General features: G+C 45.0%; 1 long non-coding RNA gene across 2 annotated transcripts in view; it reads left to right on the plus strand.

The window, feature by feature from the left end:
• LOC133225546 (uncharacterized) overlaps positions 1 to 17,759 on the plus strand; it is an 82,658-nt gene extending 64,899 nt beyond the window's left edge. For both annotated transcript variants that reach the window (XR_009729185.1, XR_009729186.1), the window contains 2 exons: positions 11,606 to 11,672; positions 17,403 to 17,759. This is a non-coding gene — a long non-coding RNA (uncharacterized LOC133225546). The remainder of the gene's footprint in view (positions 1 to 11,605; positions 11,673 to 17,402) is intronic.
• Positions 17,760 to 18,097: the final 338 nt, after the last annotated feature.

The following is an 18,097-nucleotide window of genomic DNA, read 5'->3' on the forward strand; positions in this document are numbered from 1 at the left end:
TGCCAGGGGTTTTTCCATGCTAGCTTTAGAGTCAAAGTGGAAAACAGTGGTCCAGCAGACAGATTAGAAGTACATACAGACCTAGGTAAAGAGAAAGATCCCAGAGGAAGGTAAAATTTGTGAGCTTTCATCATCTTTTTATCCATCTTGGTAGCAGGGCTTTTGGACAAGGTTTTTTGGGAGATTTCAATGAAGCATCTTGACGCTGACTGACACAGTGCTCATCCCCATCCTGTCAGATCCTTCTGTGCCTGCAGAAGGTGGGTAAAAATTTCCTAATGCCCAAATGGAGTCTGGATCACACCCTGCAGTGTGAGCTGATCAACTAACTGCCCCATGCCTCAGCAGTGCTGTTGACCTCGCAAACGGGAAGAGCTTCCAACTTACAGTGAGGTGATTTATTTTCCTAATATAAAAGTGTCTCCCTTGTGACATCATAACCGTACCCATTCATCTGTCTTCAGGCTTGTTAATAATTGAGAAATACTTAGTGGCACCTCTTGTGGAAGTATGAATGACTGATGCCAGCAGAACCATGTCCTACAACAGTCTGGACTTTATCTACAGATGCTTTACTTACAGAGGAATAATTGTCTGATTAATGTTAATCAAAGTGTGGGTTGTAAGTATGATGGACTTGCCTCTCCCCTTCTCTTGTAGGAACTGTGATATTTGGAGAATCCATAATATAGGAAGCTAGACTGCAAGTGAGCCAAATACATGACAGCCTGGTGTATGTACTCATAGTCTCTTTTTTTTTATAGCAAGGACTTCTTTCTAAGCCGAGCTTCATTTGTCCTAAGTTACAGGCACTTCGTGGCTCAGCTGTAAAGGTAAAGTTCATAATGGAGCTCTGAGACAAAATTCAGGTATACTCTGGTTCAAAAGCCACCAAGATGCAATGGAGAGGCTCACCAAGGTTTGGATAATGCCCAGCCAGCTGGCCAATGGGAAAGGCACTGCAATTCAATTTGCTCTAGGTCTGTTGCCTATGGGGAAACTGGATGCCAATGGCACAGGTTCACATGGGACTCCAGTACTATCTGTGGTATCTACAACCATGGTATCTGTAATGGCAGTGGTATGTATCATGGCAGTGTGGCTCTGCCTAAGCATCACAGAAGCAGACCAAGGATAGTCCATTTCTGGACCTTCTGGACCTGAACATGCAGCATGACCTGAACCCCCTCAAAGAGCATCTATATCTCCCTAACCAGTGCTCATGTCCATCACTGGAGATGAAGCACTGAAAAAGAGACTTCAGAGGGGCCACAGGGATTCTTGCTGTTGGAGAGAAAAATCCTTCTCCATGGCTCTGCTCCCTTGGCTGCAGCACAATTACCCCAGCAGTGGGGTGTGCTTGGAGGAACATACAGCTGAATGCTAAATTCATTTATTTCTCTGGTTGAACTGTGCCTGTATGTTTGCCAAGCACAACTGTGTGTCTCTCTCATCTCACATGGACATTCACTTGTTTCCTTCTCCTATCGCCAAGAAACCATTAAGTGTTTTGCCACAGCTGGCTGAGAGCAGGCAGCTGCTCTCCCATCAGGGTAGATGGAAGACGGAGGATAAAGAGACTCTTCTAATAAAGGGTGGGAGCAGTGGATCACATTCTCTTGGGCAGAGTGGGAGTTTAGCCCTAATCTCCCACATCCTGCATGGAAGTCCCATTCACATCCTGCTCTACTCGTCAGCATGTGAAAGAAGAGAAAGTTCATAAAAATGCAAGCTGCATTTTCATGATGTTATATACATTGTGCTTGCACACACTGTGGATTCCTGCTTGAGTAGGGGGATCATAGGTTAATAATTTTTACAGTATTAACACGTTTCATCCCCAAATGTTCCACTTTCTAAAAAGAGAGGGGAGGGGCTTTTTGTTTTACCCTGTAAACTACACTCAATGAAACAGGCTCTTCTTAAGAGCATATTTATCGCATGGCTTAGGAAAAGAAGTAAAGAAATAGAGAATTGCCTACAAAGGGAATTTTAACAAGTAAAATGTATAACTTGTGCTGGAGTCTGGACGTGGTGAAGGCCTGGACACATTCTGGTACTCGGAGGCAACTTGGGGAACTGTTGCTGGGACAGTTTACACCACAGTTTGTTTTATTACTGTCATAAAGTGCCCTACCTGAGCAAGTGATTGATCAGGATTTAGGAGTGGGTCTAATTCATCGATCTATGATGAAGTTATTCAAACTTTCTGGGCTGCCAGTGCTGTTTGTTCAGTCAGCATATCTGCAGAAGGAGGCTGTTTGCAGAATGGGTGGCGTTTTTAAACCTGCTTCCTCATTAACCTATTTTTCATCTGGAGAAGGCTGTAAAAATGCCATGTGAGTTCAGCCACCAGCCACACCCCACCAGTGGCAAATGAGCCACAACTGCTCCAAACAGGAGCCCTAGTAAGTAGTGTGCAAGGTCCGCCTACACTTAACTCCGTTCAAACCAATACCAGAACACAAAAAACAAGAAGCCTCCCAACCTTGTGGCCAGAGATTGAGGCTGAATCCAGCTAACAACTTGTCCACCCTGTTTCTGCTCAGGGACTTGCCTATCTTGGGTGTTCAGACACAGTGCTTTACCTCCAGCACCATGGGGCTTTCACAGCCACAGAGTCACCCCAACTCAGGGATGGGTAAAACACCCTCTGTAGGTGCCGATTTGGCCTCGTTCTTCTCCTGAACTTCATCCAAGAACAGCATGAGGCAGTACAGCTGGAGGTGCTGTTTGGAAAACATCGTTCATGATATGTAAATACTTGTGGGTGATTGCATAGATAACATGGTCTCATGAAGGAACTGCTTGATATGTCAGTGTTAATACCAGCATCCCTTCATTCCCCCAGTGTTTGTATGCACAGTGCATATTTTGCTTATAGAATACAAAGCAGGGTTGTAATAGAGATGTCTTCAAGCTACATTTATTTGATGTATTTGTTTTTACATTATTTTTATGCTGCTAGTGAATGGGCTGTTTGGGAATCAAAATGCCAAAGCTGAGGTATGAACAGGATCGCTCATCTCCATCCCCCATCATCCATGATAAAGAAATCAGAATGGTATTGATTGTGGCAGAGACGGGAGTATAGTACACTAAGTATGCAAGACCATGCTAGTCATTTTACACCTTGAAAATGGTGAGATTTTTCCTTAACTTTCTGCTCAACTTAGAGCTGTGCTGTGTATCGTGGGACAGCATCGTGTCTTTTGGGAAGACACAGGGGGAAACGCATTTCAGTAAGCATAATTAACAAGCAGCTTCATCAAACAGCAGTGATTATGCATCACTCAACCTTGAAAAAAGGGAAGGAAAAATGTATTTCTTTAACCAGCACCCTGCGGGTGTTCAGACCTCTGAAAAGAGGGATCCTGGCAGAGCTAGTGCCAGGCTGCCAGCTCCTGAATTGTCAGTGTCTCATTGTGTCCCAGGGGCATTTTTCCCCGGTCCCAGTGACTCTGCGATTCTTGCTGGCTGTGGCTTCATCAAGAGAGCCCTGGGAGCTGGCTGCAGCAGCTCCTCTCCGCTCCCATGAGTGGCTGCCCCTAAGGCTGGCCCCTTCTGCATGAGGTTTAGTACAACAGGGCTGCTGTGAGGCACAGCCTAGGGTTTATCTCTGGTTTGGAGATGCCCACACCAGGATGACTGCTGATGCTTGGTTAGCCTCAACTGACCCAAAAAATGCCTCATTTCAACCATGATAAATGTGCGTTCTGCCACTTGCATGCTTTTGGCCAAACTGCTGCCAGGCAAGTGGCTCGTTGTCTTCCCCTAAGAGGCTGTGGCCAGGGCAGCCCTGTGTCTCTGAGACTCAGGTACCCAAAACACCTCTCACTCTCTCTGTCATTGCTGCTGCTTCCTACAGGTTCTCATCTTTTTGTCTTTTGTTTTCCTGGATGAGGTCAGCCAGACTGTGCCTCCGCCCCACCAAGGAGAAGCTGCTGAAGAGCCATTACCTGCGTTGTGCAGAGCACTGGGGATTTGCATTTATCACTGCCCCATGTCTTAAACCCTGCTGAAAGTGCTCTTTTTCTCTCTCACCCATTGAGCAAGGGACATAATAACTTGCAAGCCCTTACTGATGCACAGGATACAAACACTGCTGTCTCCAAACAACTTGTGACACTGCATTCACCACCCTGGCCTCAGCCCTGTGGGAGCTCTGTTCAGACCAATCCAGTCAGGTACACATGGATTACATACCTCTGCTTTGAAGCAGAACATTTTACTACTTTTCCAATGGTTACAAAATACTCGCTTAAGTCTGCATGTGCTTTACCCTTCTTTCTTGCTGGGAAGTGGGAAAATAAGGCCTGAGAGTTTAAAAGCAAAGACATTTGTGTGTGTGCATAGGTTTGAGGTCAGTGTGTGAAAAACATACCTCTAACTCCTAAAATAAGCTGTGGAAGTCTTGCCAGCCTGTGACACACCACTGCCCGAGGAACAAGCATATTTGCACAGGTAAGGATGCATGCTAATCGATTTGTACACATACAAAAGAGCATGCTTATGTGTGGACAGACCAGTAGTCACCAAACAGAAAATAAATAGAAAGCTGTGATATAAATGGACAATGGCACTTAAAACTCGGCTGTTTGTTTTTGTGGTGCACTTCCAAGAGGCTATTCAGAAGCTTGTACTCTATATGGGCTAATGTAAAAGTGAGGTGAGATGCGCAGGGAGAGTAACACCTTTTATCAGACCAGCTGATAACAGCCTGAAAAACAGGTATCAAGCCACACAAGGTGGAGGTTTCTGTTCAGATCTGACAAAAAGTCTGTGTACCCATTGAACTTTTCTGGTTTTCATGACTTTCAGTTCTTACAGTTGCTGTGGGATGCAGCTGTCAGGATCAGGAATACCCCACGTCCCTGGGGATGCTGCCTGCATGCCGTATCCCCTGCTGCCCTCCTGTGACACTCACTCCTGCAGCCAGCAGCTCCCTGCCAAGTGTCTTTCTGGTGCCTGGCCTGAAACCAGGGCTGTCTGTAACAACTTTTCCATGGAAAATGTGGAACTGTGTGGTTAGACACGCTCTGCAGGCATATAGCCGGGACATCGATGGTCTCCGGCAGACTCCTTGATCCCCAGTTTCCTCCCAGTGTTCAGACCTACTCTCTGAAGCTGTCAAGTTTCCTCAGTTTGCCCACTTTAGCGGGCTGGAAATGGTTCAGAAGGGTTGGGAGCCCTCAGGTTCTCACCAAGTTGGTAACATTTCCCTTTTTTGGACCTGGGCCAGTCAGCTACAGAAGATGGATTTCAGGAATCCTTAATTGGAGGATGCTTTTCTTGGAGCAGGTGCTTAATTCGAGGATGTTCAGCTCTTTGGGGTTTCCCACTTACCAACTGGTGCAGCCCCAGTGACCTCCACAACCTCAAAACAGGACTTCTGGAGGGGGAACTGTAATTTCTGGTTTGTACCACACTTTTGCTCCACACTGGAAGGAGATTTTTTGAGGTTGCTGCTTAATTTTGGGACTGTCCCGTAAACTCATCATTCCTCAACTGGTTCTTTGCAGAACTCTTCCATAAGAGGAGCTTTGCAGACTCCTCCAGGCACAATCCCAAACAGAAGGGATGCTTTTGCGGGAATGGAGAAGAGAGGTGCAGAGAGGTCGTTCAATTGTCTCCTATCTCTATATTTGTACCAAGAGAATCTAAAAAAAGAAATGCTTCCATACCTGTGGTTGCACTAAAAATAACCATCTAGCTGGTTCTATATATACATTCCTAAAAGCATGACATGCAATACTTGCAAAGAGATTGAGACTGGAGAATAAATTACAATGCCAGAGGGCCAGAGCTGTCACTCACTTCATGCATGGTAAACCACTGATTGATTTGGTCCTGCAGAACGGCTGACTTTTCTCTTTGTCTTTCTCTGACACAACAAACTTACAGTATTTTCTGGTTTACAAAAAAAAAGCCCACTCTAAAAATAATAATAGCTTATATCATCTGAAATCACAGGGAGTACTAAGCATGTGGTATAGAGGAGATTTTGGTTCATCTAGGGTTAAAACCTCCACCCAGCAGCGCCAGCGATATCAGTCACTAATAGTAACCTTGCGTAGCCGCATGCATTAAGGTGGTATTGGATGATAAGGCTGAAGAGCAAAGCAATCTGTTGGGCTACAGCTGAAAATAGAGTCATTGCAGCAGAGGGGAAAAATTCATCCCCTCCCTGGCTCTTTCTTCAGAAATGAGAATGCAGGGAGTCATGCTGAGGGAAGGAAAATCTGATTTCCCACTGCTAAGAGACAGGGTGGCACTTGTGAGAAGGATTTCAAGGTCACGGTAGTGATGCTATCAGTGGTGACAGGGGACAGGTGAAGGCTTTACAGAGGCAGCAGTGTGCTGCTGAGGGAGATCATCCGATAACTGTGGCAAGTCTGCTGGGGGGCACCTTCAGCCTTTTTTTTTCCTGCATGTATGCCAGCGAACCTGACCATCAAGGTGACAGTCAAAATTGGTGAGAAGTTAAAGAGCCTTGGCTAATGTGCCTGTAGAAAACTGGGGTGTTTGTGGTCCTGCTGTGCAAAAGGACCCCTATGCTCTTTTCTTTAATTCCTTCGCCTTTGTCCCTGCGTACCCACAATCTGTATTTGCATGCTGACATAGAGAAATGACACAAGCTAATGTAATCTAGATAACATACAGATATGTAGAATGGGCCATCATCACACCCCAGGTGGTTGCACCCAGGGATGGGCGCAGTCTTCACCTCCACGGCGCAGGGGCTGAGCAATGGTGCTGCAGCCATCCACCACCACATTCACCCAGTGGTCCTCATGCATCCTGTACTGCACGCTGTCCCAGCAAACCTCCACCTGCTGTGGGCAGGTCCTAAGGCATCAGCAGGGCAGTCAGTCTGGGAACAAATTCATTCTTCCTTTAACCATATGGATTCAAAAGAGAATAAAATTAAATGAAATGTCAGGGAATTGGGAGGCTCAGTGAAGGCCAAATGAACACTGATGACATCCTGAAGACCATGCAGTCTCAAAACTGCAGCTCTGTTAGTAAAAAGCAGGAATTTGAAGGCAGGACCCCATATTTCCACTGATACCTTATTCCCCCAGTTGCACTCCAACAACAGGTCTAATCTTGAGCAAAGCACTTGCCGGCTTGGCACCTCTGTTTACTCTTCTTCATGTGACAAAGAGAAATCCTAAACCACTTCACAGGCTCGCATAAGTTTCATAACTAATATTTATATGGTTCTTCTCCAAGTACCATATACCTGGATGGGAGGAACTACAAAAGGGACATCTACATCAAAGGTGCAAATATACACAGTGAGTACAATAACTGGCTTTTGCAATGAGGCTACTGAACTGAGGGCAGAAGCGTGAGAAAAGGTTGCACAACCCATCCAGGATACGTTCCAAGGTGATACTCAGACTTTACTTGACTAAGGCCTTTCTAGAGGGCAATGTAAATTTCACCTTGTTAAGAGCTGGTACAAGGCATTCAGGAGCCCCTGAGTTTAATCTGGACCCCCTTCCCTACCTGACCTGGTTTGAGTGGGGAATGAAAAAGCACCACTTAGCATGTACCAAGCACTCTGACCCACTGCTTGTTTTGTTTCACCAGTCCTGTTTGTCCTCATACACTCTCGCTTTCCAAATTCCAGAGCTGATCTGGACACTTGAAAGCCTACAGTCAAGGGTTTCTCTGATTATGCCAACACTCAGCGATCCCACTGGCAGAAATACTTACAGATCCTTGGCGCTTTTTTGCAATTAGAGAACAAGTATATACTTGCAGTTGAAGCACTGGTGAGGTATGTGGGAGATCGGGATTAAACACTAGCTTCAACAAAACCTTCTTGCAGAAACATCCATAATGCTGAATCTCTCTTGTGCCTCCTTTCTCATATTGCATACACTGCAGTCCTGAGCATCACTAGGAAATTCTGTGCACGGTTTTGAGACAGATTACAACAATAACATACCTCTTGTCATACCCATAAGACTAAGAAGCTATGGGGACCTAAGTAATCTTACAGTGTGAGTGGGAAGGGAGCTAGGACCCATCTTATACAATATTTCATTTTGCTAGGGGCTTTTTCCTAGCATTTTTCTCTGTTTCTCAGTTTTCTATTGCCCTGTGCTGTGAAAATGAGGACTGCCAGGGACTGACACTGAGATGTTTTCCTAGGTGCTAATTTATAGCTTTAAATATAAAGGAAAGTGAAGCCAAGTTATAAGACCATGCAGGGCCGGTGCTCTTCTAGCAGGGATCAGCGGGAATGTGAAGGTGCTGCTTACCCCATGCTGGCCCTGAGCACTGGGGAACCAAGCAAATAGCTGCCATCACTGAGTGACATGACTGCACCCTTCAGACCTGAGACACCCTGTCTAGCGAGGTGGGTAATGAGTCCTCTGAGGGGAGAGTGAAACTGAACTGAAAGTATGCAACCAAGCCAGAGACAGCTGCAGAATTCCTGCTGTCCTGTCTTCTTCTGCCTGTTTTCTGGGGTCAGGTCCTGAGGCCATGCCCAAGGAGGATGGGAGGACCCATGTAAGAATCAGTATGGGTGCAACTGCCTATACGTTATGTTAACCAGGAGCCCCAGGTGCAGTGGACAGGGCTTTATAAATGTAAATACAGTAAAACAGTTGCTTGTTGGGCACTGAAGTAAGTGCATGCCTGGCAAAACAGAGTTATCATGGCTGTACTACTTTCATTGTTGCCTTCTCCAACCAACACTTTCCTTACAGCATGGGCCAAAGTCTTTTGCCTTTGTAGGGCTTTCCAGACAATGTTATTATGGCATTAAACAGACAGTACCACATTTAAATGCTGAAATCAGGTCTTGCTAGCTTCCAAGCTTGGTCAGAAAGACACCACACCATTACTCTTATACAACAAAATGTTTCAAACAGAACTTTAAAACCTTTTCTGAAGTCTCTGTTTGAAGAAGTACCACAGCATGACTTCCTATGCCGGCAAGACATGCAACTGTTTCTGTTTAAAGAAGGCTAGGAGTGAATCACTTCCCAAGCAGACTCACTGCTCAGTGTCTAGTGGTCTGCTCTTGGCCATGCCACGCTGTGGATTGAAGATCATGAATGACCTGTGAGCCCAGGAGACATGATCTCCAGGCTGCACCCACATCAGGGTGCTTACCGAAAGCAGCTCTTTAAGGTGGGACATGTGGTAACCCCAGTGCAGGGAGCTGACTTATCCCCGGCTGTGGTGACCTGATGTGACAGCGCATGGCAGCAGCCCACTTGCCGTGGTCTGTTTGGCATGGTGCGCAGTGCACCACTGGTCTGCAGTATTATGGTCACAAACTGGGACGCATTCCCAGTTCTCCTTGGGGCATGTCTGCAGGAACTGATCAGGAAGGACAGTTTTAGGGTCAAAGCAGGAGACTAGAAATCAGAAGAATCGATTCACTCTAGAGATCAGCCATAAAATCCCTGTGTGAAAGGGAAACCAGACATGTCCCTGCTTCACAGTCACACAGAAGGGAAACATTCCCCTAGCATAGACCAGGCCTATAGGAAATACCTGAGCAAAACCAGATCCTTCACAGATACCCTGCTGTTCTCACTGCTGTGCTGCCTCTCTTTGCCCTCCAGAGGAGATGTGCTATAGTTTAAAACCTGTCTGGCATTTAATCCAGCTGCGCACACAGAAGCAGCAAGAAAGCTTGTGGCTCCCACTGTTCTCCATACCCCAGCATTTCCACTTCTAAAGGTATCCAGATTTTGTGTTTATCTTTCTCAGAGCCTCTCAGTACATGCTGAGATTTTAGTGCCTGGAAGATGTTTTGAGGAATGAGTCTCTCAAATACAACTGTATTCCCTCAAGTATCTCCTCGGTCTTCTTGGGATGAGGCTCTTTCCTACTTTTGCCACTGGCATAAGGCTGTGCCAGTGGGATGATTGCTGCAAGGATTAATCAAGGGCCAGAATTTGCTCAAGATTTTGACTGCTGAGCCCAGACACTAAGAAAAGTGGCATAAATCTAGAAAGGAGGTTGTGCCCAAGCAGCACAGTGGGTATCCTGAGCTGAGTGTGGGCTTGGAGGCATGCTGCACACCACCGCCCAGCACCACACTGAGCAGCACATAGGCACCCAAAGCTGGAGCTGCAGGAGAGCTGTGTGATCCCTGTTCTTCCCATGGTCTGCCTCTGCAAAACAAACCCACAGATTTCACTTTTTACTCCTTTCAGAAGGTTTGGAAGAAAGAGGGGAGAAGCAACGTTAGCGCAACCCAGAGCCTCAGGCTGGTGTTGTGGAATCCCAGACGAAAGGAGCCAGGAAAGGGAAAAAGGCAAGTGGGAGGAGAACCAGGGAGGTGTTCCTGGAATTGTTAGCTGCACATACAGGAAAAATAAAGTTTCCCTCCCTTCTCAGTAGCAGAACAACAAGCAATGGAGATGCTTTGCTGTAAACACTGAAAACGTGTATGTCTTCAGTCATATGCCTACCAGTATCCATTCTTGCAACAGTAGCCAAGGAAAGGCTGAATTGCCTTAATTCTGAATTATTTACCAAACTGCAGAGAACTGTTAATAACCACTTCCCTCCCCATCCTCTCCTCTGCACCCAAATATTAACTGTTGTGGAGCCCCATGCTCTCAGCAGTTTTCAGGCTGTTCCACTGCCTCTATGTCTCATGCTGAGCCTGGGACTCCCAGGGCACTACACAGTGAACAGCCCATGAACAGCACCTACACCACCAACTGCTCATTGCAGGGGGGGTTGCATTAGATGGCCTTTCCAAACCAAACTATCCTATGATTCTATACTGCTGCCTGCTTCTCAAAGCTGGAGATGTTTAGCAGTAAGAGGAGTGATTCCGCATCATTTACTAATGAGCAGAGGGTATGATAGGAAAGATGCCTACCTTTTATTGAAAATAATTTCCAGGTAAGAAATTAAGGACAGGAAGGTTCTTTCTTCCCAAATCATATTCTTCAGGACAGAAAATGTGAATAAGGAAAACAACTGATTATCAACTGATTTTAACGTTTCTCATTCCTGATTTGTTTGCAGTCTTTCTTTCTGTGCAAATCATAATGCTCCTGCACCATAAGGTTCAATTTTGCTCAGCTTCAAAGAGGAAATTAGTTTCTATCTTGCAACACTTTATGAGAATGCCAAAGACAATACTTGTATGTATTTCATCAGTCTTAATCTTATCTTCTCCAGAATTTCCAGTAATGTCTGTGAAAACTTTGCAGAATCGCCCCCTTTTATCTGCTGAAGAACTGCAAGGCCAAGAGCAGCAGCAATTATTTCAGATCCCTCAAAGACATCCTGATTATCAAACATCCTGTTAGATAGGCTGGGTCAAATTTAGTCCTGCTATAAAGTAATGCAGCTGAGTTTAGAGTGGTCTGGCTTGCATCCATTGAGTATCTGGTTGGCTTTGTTTGCTTAGATAAATGATCTCAGGCAAAATAATATTAATTTGGGAGACTTTCTTTATAACATCAGCCAATTATCTTTCATATGGGGTTCATAGGTTTAACTCCAGATCTATTGAACTTAACATAGGTTCTTTTGTGGGCTATACAAGGGGGTGCTTATGGACACTGTGACTGTCATTTGTTAGTTTTCACCTGCTTCTTTCTTGCAGATTTTTAACTTGGTCAAACCTAAATTTCCAAGAGGAACTCATCTATTACAACTATCCACTTGCTGAGGTAAGAGCCAAAACAAACAATTTGATTAGATGAAATAGTTTATGACCCAGTGAAATACGGGTTTCAATTTTGATCTGCCCCAGGCTCCCAGTGTAACGCTGGTCAAGTCACTCAAGACTTGCACCTAATTCTTGCTATATCACTGGAAGCTCCTGTGATAAGACCACAGTCTAAATTACAAAGCTGTGTTGCCTTAGAGGCTAGTGAAGGGAGCTGGGAGTTTCAATAAATTACCCTCCTCTGTTGCCCAGGTTTCTCCATGGACTATGGAGAAACCGTAGACCTTCTGCCAGGTGACTAAAGGACTTATGAAAAGTCCTGTCTTTGACTATTACATGGGGCTGTTTCAAATGTGTAAAGAGATACTTAATGTTTAGTTCACACAGTAGCATTGTGAAGATAAATATTAAACACAGTGAATTCATGACATCACTCCTTCTATTCCAGATAAAGAGGTGGATGGGTGGCTATGTACGCTTCAGAAGAAAACTCGAAGTTTGGCTTGAATGTTGGCCCAGAAGTTAGACTGGTCTTTTAAACCTGTGCAGGATCTTTTTATGTTTCAAAACATAAACGAGCCTCTGGAATAATTGCATAACAGTGTTTTGTAGTGAAGATGATTGAAGGTCAGAAGAGAGAATATTACCTCTTCCTACAAGCCTTGCCTTGCTTTGGAAAAACCCATCTTGAGATTGAAGCCTGAGATTAAATCCAAGAGTCCGTGGGATGATTTGTGGAATTCAGTGTAAACATTTGCAAAATGCTCATGTTTACCTTTCTCCTTGCCTCTTGTTATCTTCCATCATGAAATGCAGGTGTTGGAGCACAACTACAACCTTGCCACAGTTTTCGTCCTGTTATGCGCTTTTGATCACTTTAATCACTTTATTTATGAGTAGCTAGTAGCTTGATCTATTTTTTTCAACTAATTTGACATTCTACAAGGTAAGAAGGTAATTAGTGATGTCTACTCTAGTGAAATAATGTTGTTTCACTGTTCCCCTGTGAGCTTTACAGTTTGGCTATAGCCATTCTTAGATAGAAAACAATGCCTCCTTCTTAAAGAATGAGAAGTAAAAGACAATTTTAGGTAACCTGATTACACAGCTTACTCACATTTTGAATTAGCTCTGTCATTGATGCAGTGCAAACAATGAATTTTAGCTTTTCCCTTGCTCTTGTAGGTCCACCTGCTAGAGTAGCCAGTGCTAGTTACCTACCTGGCCCTCTCTTGTGTAGTTTGCTGACCCTGTATTCTGCATCTGGCAACATGCTCAGGTACATGGCTAAAAACTAGGTTTTTCTTGTTTGGGGCATGGTTTTGCCCCCTAATATGTTTTGAAGAGGAGTTTCTGCTGTATTTGCTGCCTGATTTTACCTGAGTAGCTTAGAAGGTACTAGCTATCTGAGTATTATCTGATTGTCCTATTTGTGTGAGTTTGTGGGTGCCTTCATAAACAATAGGAATTGCATCAGAGGGGTAGTGCTTTCACCTTCCCAAAGGGACTCTCTACCTGTGTGAGCTGACAGTGTTACGCTGCTCACTGCAGAACAGCACTGGTCTATTGCCCCTTGAGCAGCAAGTCTGACCTTTGTTTAGACAAACTGTCTGCTTTCTCTGCTCTCTCTCGTTTCTGATCTACAGCCACAAAGGAAAAGGAGGGGCCAGCAAAACTTCAGAAACTTAGAAACACATAAGCCTAGATTTGCTGAAGTGCCTGGGGTCCCAGCTTCCCCTGGGGGGTGGTGACTAAATCCGAGCTGTCCAGTGCTTTGCCCAGGAGCAGATGCTTTTGCAAACCAGGCACAATGCAGTGGATGGCCTGTCCTGTGCAGTGATGGATGCTGCTTCAAAAGCTCCCTTCCAGGTTTTGATGATCCGGTGCTCGCAGCACCCTGAAGTCTGGTGCAGGAGTGCAGCTGGTAAAGCATTTGCAATCCCTCCCGCAAATGCCCTCTCACTCTTCTATCTTTTGCAAAGATCTGGCTAGTCCATTCCTTGCCATCAGCCTGCAGCTGCACTGCTGTGAATGAGATGCTATTAGGTCAGTGCTGTACCACAGAGCAGTCCCCTGTGTTGTTTCATGCTTCTAAGTATAATGGTGGGAAGGATTTCTATGTGTTGGGATTTCCCTTTCCCTAGGTTGCTCTGCAGGGCATAAGCTGCTGTGTGTGGCTGCCCATTATAAACTGGCAGGAGCCAGATTTCACCTGGTAGATTTGGCTGGGATCAGAGCAGCACAGTGGGAGGCAGGGCATCCTTAGCTCATTAGGATAACCAGGCCACTGCTCTTCTGCTCTCCACACTTTCCCTCTCTCCAACGAGGGCTGATATAGCTGAGAAAGCAAACAGGCAAGATGGATTCCAGTCCATCTTAAGACAATTCTGATCTGTCTGAGAGAGGGCACATGCATGCCACTTCCCTAAACTTCCAAATTCTGGATTCTTTTTAGAAGTGGAAGGCTGCTCCTGCTTGTTTATATCGTGCAGCTTCCTTAGCAAGTGCAAAGAGCCTTGTGTATAGCACACAGAGGTCTTTGGATCATCACAGGGCTTTATTAATTCACTGCATCTCTATTACAACTGTGTGCAGAGCTCCCAGGCAGTTTCTCAGGCGTTGCTGTGCAGATGCCAGACTGCTGCCCAATCCATCCCCATAGGGATCAGTGAAGGCACCAAGGCTTCCAGGTTCTCTCCCAGGGAGTGATACCTCCGATGCTCCTGCAATCAGCTGATGCCAGTAGGGATTGAGCACGTGCCCAGGGCTGCTCATACCACTATGACCTGCAGTGCCTGACTATTTGGCTTGTATATTGAGGAACAAAACTAGGGTTACGTGTTACCCTGTTGTTACTGTACAGGGTCTAAGTCCTGGTCTCTAGCAGTCATGCAGTGAACTGCTGACTATACCACAAATTTTGTGGTAAATGAATGGCCAAACCCTGCGTGCTCCCCAAGTAATAGTATTTCTTCCAACAGCATATCTTGAGCAAAACTCTTAGACTGTCCATTAAAATGTATCTGAGGGTGGATGGACAGTTGTAAGAAGAGGAGGCTAGGATTCTTGTAATTCAAGAGCTCCTAAGATGTTTGGTCCTGTACTACAGAAACCACATACTTCAAAAAGGAAACTGCATCTAGGCCACAAGTAAGTGAAGATGGGGAAAAATCAAATCCACATTATCTAATAAATGTGTGGCTGGAAGCATGTTTCTAAGACAGTGATGTATTTCTTTGTATGAAGGAAAATCAACAGCCTGGTAAGAATCTGCAGGTTTTCATTATAATGAAATCCTGTGTGTGCTTTACATTACCAGACAGTCCAGGCCATGTGGTGCCTGTTGTGCCCTCACTGCCTTCATTGCATCCATGTGCTGGGGTCTTTGCTGTGTCCACCGCACTGCCATCTCCTCTGCCTGCTTTTGCTCTTAGAAATAGAGAGCCAGGCTTCAGCAAGCACTACAGTCACAACAACCCATGCCCGACCCTGAAATATTGTAAATGTTACATAAAAAACACTCTGGGTTTTTTGCAGGGAGAAGGCTTTGCATTTGCTGGCTTCTTGCTGCAATAAATTGGCAGATGATGCTCTAATGAGAACAATAATGCACCCACCCTACCGCCTTTGATCACTTATGTGCACTTTTGCAGCTTGTGAAAGGCTCTAAAAGCTTTCACCAGGCAGGGAGTGTCACTAGCATTCTTTACCACTCTACCAGCTCTGAACTTTACCACTCTAAACCAACTGAAGCTCTTTTTTACAGTGTTTGGTTGCTGGGACAATTAATGTCATGCTAAGTGACCAATATCCAGTTTGACCCAAGAAGCACCTGATTCCAGCCATTTAGCAGCAATTTCAGCAGTGGAGTCTACCTCAAAGCAGTGCATCCATACTGCGTGCTTCAATAAATTGCTTAATGGGTGGCATGCTGGGGTGCAGTCAGTTGTCATCAAATGTGCTGTGCCATTTTGCACCAGCTGATAGTCAGCAATAGTGACTGTGTGTATACTGGTACTAGCTGTATTCTCGTGACAAAGTGGTCTGTGTTCTCCAGCTTTTTCTTCTACTCAGAGATACTCATGCAAGGGACCAAGTTATGTTTCAGTTTGCACAATTGTTTCCACTTGTTAGTTCTCTATCTACAGTCTCGTGACTGTCTTTACTGTTTGTTAAGAAAGTTACTTGGCAGCTCAGATGAACTCCCATGGGAGGTTATCACAAGGTTGTAATTAAAATTACCCACCAAACAGCTGTTGTCTTTGGGAGAAAAGTATTGTTTCATTAATCTGTAAACTCACAGCAATTAAAATTGGGTTTTGAAACAACAACAAAAAAGCTGTATGCATCCTATCTCACCATTTGCTTTCCATTTCCATGTGTTCCATTTGTTTCCTGCAGCATTTCAGTCTGAGTGACTGAATTGACAAGTGATCTTTTACGACTTTCAGGATACCTTTGTCTACTTTAGGACTCAAATCTGGTCTCTACTTATTTATGCACCTTTATCTGAAGGGGAATCGACCCTATTTTAATTGCATATGAACGGGATGATAACAAAATGTTAATTGCTTTTTCAGGCCATGCGCTGATCTATATCTAGCAGAATTTGCCCTTGATGGCCCTGTAACATTGGCACAATTGCAAACAAATAAACACAACATGCCTCTCACATTAGAAGAATCCAAGCATCTCTCCCATTGTTCCCAGGCTGCTCAATGCTTTTTCATTTCAGCAGCTGCATACAGCATCACTGATGTGGAACTGCTCAGCAAATATGCTAATATCACATATCCACTATTCTGGCCATCCTCACATGGGAGGTAATGTGGGAATTCTTTTGGAAGAAGGTGGTGGCTTGTTTTTGCAGGACTGAAATCTTCATTCTCCATTGATTAAACCACCTGGAAATGGCTCACTCATCTACCTCAGAGGAATCCTAGGTTCACAATACCCCGTTAAAACGTAGAGGTGCTCAAACATGTATCCGTCATCCATAGCTTTCTGTGTCCTGTAACATACCTACTGCTGTGATAACTGAGCACCTGTCAAGATACTATATTGCTAGCCATGGAAATGGAAGTCCTCTCAAATTTATCAACAGAGAAACTTACATTGCTGCCTGGCAAGCTTCTCAGCTTTTGTGACTCAACCTTGACCTCAAAGGATCTACTTCTCAGGCTGAGAAAGCAGCAAATTCTCTTTGCAGATTTAATCACTGTTTCCTCTGCTGCAGGCTCTGACTGACAAGATGGTAGAGATATCTTTAGCTCAGACAAAATCATCTGAAAGCAGTTGGTGCTACAAGACACAGAACATACACTCATTCCGTAAGTTGGCTTTAGCATACCTGGTTCCCACACAACACCCACAGTGAAGTGGGAAGCTGCCCACCACCTGAGGCCACTGGCTGATGGCAATGTCAGACACTGAGACCCTGAGCCATATTTGAAATGCTGGCCCAAGTGTAAGGCACTGTATTCTCACTGCCCATTGAGCTTCAGAAGGATGCTTATAGCCTTGAAAAAAAAAAAGCCATGTTACAGACATGTCAAATTAGACTGAAAGTAGAAGCCACCAGAGGTGAATGCTGAAAGATTCCCATCTCTTAACACTAGATTGTCCCATTATAACTTCCAGTAAATGCGAGTTGTCCTGTGCATTGATGTCTTCCTAAAGTAGTGCTTTTCACAGAAGTTCAGGTTTAAGGTATCTCCCTTTCTTTATCCAGGCACTCCCCATTTCCCAGAATGTGTCCCAGACCTGGAACCAGTTCCATTGCTGAGACACTGAATTTCTCACCTGCTGATTGCAATTAGCCACTGCCAGCTGGGGCCTGGGGAGCTGCTGAAGAGCTAACAAGAAACAGCATTAGGCCTTGGCAGTGTGTATGCTCTGAATGAACAAGAAACAAGGTGCTGTGTTCCTGATGTGGCTCCACCACAAAACAAGGTGCCTACATCCTCATCTATGTGTCAAAATCTACTTTGGGAAGCTCAGCTTGCTCCTCAAGCTCTTACACGTTGCCATCACATGTTTGCCAGAGAGGAAATGTGAGGAAATAAAGGTTATTACAGGTAAAAACAAACCCCAAAGAGGTCTTGTTAATAGATTGTTCCTCTCACCCTTATCCTCAGGCAGCACCAATCATCACACTGGAGAAGTTACCTCTGATTATGGTTGTTGCCATACCAGGGTCACAACACGTGAGCTCTGGAGGTGAGCAAAGCCACCCCCATCTCCTACTGGATGCTGGGGTCCTGCCAAGCCTGCTGTGTGCTCAGGGGCATCCACATGGGCTCTGAAGCATGGTTTCCACTAGTCTTTGCCTTGTTCTTTACCTATTTGTAAAGCAGCCAGTAGTGATGTTCACTAGTTTGCTGAGGCCTGGTAGATTTCATCTCAGAGCTCCAGGGGAAATTCCCC

The sequence above is a fragment of the Neopsephotus bourkii genome, unplaced genomic scaffold (assembly GCF_033783945.1).
Source record: "Neopsephotus bourkii isolate Nb327-2 ecotype Australia unplaced genomic scaffold, CSIRO-AGI_Nbou_v1 NB_1763, whole genome shotgun sequence".
In the NCBI taxonomy this organism is placed as follows: domain Eukaryota; kingdom Metazoa; phylum Chordata; class Aves; order Psittaciformes; family Psittacidae; genus Neopsephotus; species Neopsephotus bourkii.